Source organism: Saccopteryx leptura, chromosome 2, assembly GCF_036850995.1.
Source record: "Saccopteryx leptura isolate mSacLep1 chromosome 2, mSacLep1_pri_phased_curated, whole genome shotgun sequence".
NCBI lineage: Eukaryota > Metazoa > Chordata > Mammalia > Chiroptera > Emballonuridae > Saccopteryx > Saccopteryx leptura.
The window spans coordinates 454473-457777 of record NC_089504.1 but is presented as its reverse complement, the minus strand read 5'-3'; the positions used below and the strand labels follow the sequence as shown (position 1 = coordinate 457777).

Below are 3305 nucleotides of genomic sequence, written 5' to 3'. Positions count from 1 at the left end.
GGGCGCTTCTCCTGTGTGCCCTGGCCGGGAATTGAACCCGGGACTTCTGCACACCAGGCCGATGCTCTACCACTGAGCCAACCGGCCAAGGCCCTGTGATTGTTTTGATGCATTTAATGTGGTAGGATGTTCCGGGACTTCAGAGCCCCAGCCTGAGACTGGCAGCTTCACACTCCTCCACCATAGTGGCCTGCCACCAGGTAATCGGTCTCGCTATCTGGAGACTGTCATGCTGTTCAACACCCCATACGAGGCATGTGGAGAGGCCTCGTGGAAGACACCTGCAGAGGTATGTCACCTTAGCATACCTGGACTATCCCAGCCTCCCCAGTTGAAGCATCAGACATGTATGTGAAAAAGACATCTTGGATGTCCTATCCTCAACAGATATACACAGAATAGAAGAGCCACCAACAGAGTGCAGCCTAGTTGTCACAATAAGTAATAAACTGGGGAGCTTTTTGGTGTGTTTTGTTTTTGTTTTAGAACAACTCAGCAAAATAAAATTCAAGGTTTTTTTGTTGGACAACATTGTTTCACACATACAAACAAGACCCCCCAAAATAACTTCATAAACATAAAAAGGAAAAAAAACTTTTATCTGTGTCCTTTTTAATCATTTCACACAAACCAACTACTTATACTACAGCTAAGTACATATACAAAAAGTTACTGGAGTGCTCAGAATAAGATGTTTTCTTGTTGTTTTTGCTTTTTTTTTAAAGAAAGATTTTATTCATTTATAGAGAGCAGGGGAGTAGGAAGCATCAACTCCCATATGTGCCTTGACCAGGCAAGCCCAGGGTTTCGAACCAGCAACCTCAGTGTTCCAGGTCGACACTTTATCCACTACGCCACCACAGGTCACACGTTTTGCTTTTTTTTTTTTTTACAAGTTTTTTTTTTCTCCTTTGAGATCATGATGAACATGGTTACAGCACAAGTAAAGTCAGAAGTAGGACAGAGAATGCCCCAAAGGATGGTTTGGTCATCCCAAGATCATTAAAAATGGCTGACCCCTAACAATATGCACAAAAACATAAAGTGTAAATTAAAAATACAAACAAATTTTCCTTTTGAAAGTACTTTTAAGAGCCTGACCTGTGGTGGCAGAGTGGATAAAGCGTCGACCTGGAATGCTGAGGTTGCCGGTTCAAAACCCTAGGCTTGCCCTGTCAAGGCACATATGGGAGTTGAAGCTTCCTGCTCCTCCCCCCTTCTCTCTCTCTCTCTCTCTCTCTCTCTCTCCCCTCTAAAATGAATAAATAAATAAATAACTTTAAAAAAAAAAAAAAAAAAAAAGAAAGTACTTTTAAGAAAAAAGTAGGGGCCCTGGCTGGGTTGCTCAGTGGATAGAGTGTTGTCCCAATGTGCTGAGGTTGTGGGTTCAATCCCTGGTCAGGGCACATATGAGAAGCAAGCAGTACGTGCACAACTAAAAGGAACAAGTCAGTGCTTCTCTCCATATCTCAAATCAATGGAAACATTTTTTTTTAAAAAGAGCCTGACAAGTGTTGGTGCAGTTGGTAGAGTGGACCTGGGACCTTGAGGTCCCAGGTTCAAAATCTGAAGGTTACCAGCTTGAGTGCAGGCTTATCTGGCTTGAGTGTGGGGTCTCCGACTTGAGCATGGGATCAAAATGATCCTATGGTCACTGGCTTGAGCCCAAAGTACTTGGCTTGAAGCCCAAGGTCTCTGGCTTGAGCAAGGGGTCACAGGCTCAGCTTGATTCCCCCAGTCAAGGCACATATGAGAAGCAATCAGTGAACAACTAAAATGACTAACTATGACTTGATGCTTCTCATTTCTTTCCATTCTGCTCTCTCTCTCTAAAAAAGAAAGAAAGGAAGGAAGGAAGAAGAAAAAGAGAGAAGAGCTTGAACTGTAGTGGTGCAGTGGGTAAAGTGTTGAGCTGGAACACTGAGGTCACTGGTTGGAAACCCCAGGCTTGCCTAGTCAGGGCACACACGAGAAGCAACTACAAATGGATGCTTCCTGTTCCTCCCCCTGCCTTTCTCTCTCTCTTTCCCCTCTCTAAAATCAATAAACAAAATCTTAAAAAAGGGGGGGGCATTGGAAGTTCTGTTTCTTTTCCCTCCCATGTTGCAAATTCACGTTGTGGTTTTGGTTGGGTGGTGGAAAGTGTGTGTCACATGCTGGTGGTGCTGCCCACAGTGGACAGATGGGACTCTCTACCTGAAGTTGACCATGTTTTAGATTCTTTTTTTTTTTTTTTTTTAAATCTTTTTTTTTCTTTTTTTCTTTATTCATTTTTAGAGAGAGGGAGAGAGAGAGAGACAGAGAGAGAGAAGGGGGAGGAGCTGGAAGCATCAACTCCCATATGTGCCTTGACCAGGCAAGCCCAGGGTTTTGAACCAGCGACCTCAGCATTTCCAGGTCAATGCGTTATCCACTGCACCACCACAGGTCAGGCCATGTTTTAGATTCTGAGACAGGAAGTGGAGGGTGAATAGGTCATGGTGGTTTTTTTTTATTTATTTTTTATTTTTTTTATTTTTTATTTTTTTAGAGAGAGAGAGAGAGAGGCAGAAAAAGACAGAGAGAGATAGAGACAGAGACAGGAACCTAGAGCTGCTCCTGTATGTGCCCTGACCAGGGATCAAACCAGCAACCTCTGTGCTTTGGGGTGACACTCCAACCGACCGAGTTATCTGACCAGTACTCTTTTTTTTTTTAAGTTTAACTTTTCCTTTTTTGTTGTATAGTCATCCTCATCTGTCTTTTGCTTCTTGGTATCAACACTGTCAGCCTCATCATCTTCAGCTGACCATTTCGGTAAGCTGCTCCATCTCCATCCTCTCTCTCACCACCACTTTCTCTCTCCTCCTCCCCTCCTTCCACTTCTCCATCTACCTCAGTGTCAGCCCCCTGCTCTCCATTTTCCTCATTAGTATTTCCATTAGCAGATGCCTGTCTTCCCTTCTCTGCCTCCTCCACAACTTCCTTCTTCTCCTGTGAGTCCTTGGTGGTGATCTCGGAGCTGGTGTCCAAGGCTGCGTCTGACATGGTAGAGCACGCTGGTGATCTGCTGTCGCGGATTTTGTAAAAAGCGAGAGCTCGACTCCGATGAAATAACTGCCCCAGTCCACGGCGGCAGAGGAGGCCCAAGGTGGAGGGGGCCCTGGCAAGTGATAAGGCGGACACAGCCACAGCACAGAGATGGCTTTTCAGAGCAGACAGCAGGCCTGCCTTAATAGCTAGCCAATCAAGCCAGGACCGCTCCACAGCCATGGTCCCTGGGTGTGATTGAGGTGGGAAGTGTGAGCCAGGGTCACTCACATGTC

At 45.2% G+C, this 3305-nt stretch overlaps 1 pseudogene; it reads right to left on the bottom strand.

The window, feature by feature from the left end:
• Positions 1-2668: 2668 nt before the first annotated feature.
• LOC136394730 (prothymosin alpha-like) lies at positions 2669-3027 on the bottom strand (annotated as a pseudogene).
• Between the last annotated feature and the right edge of the window lie 278 nt (positions 3028-3305).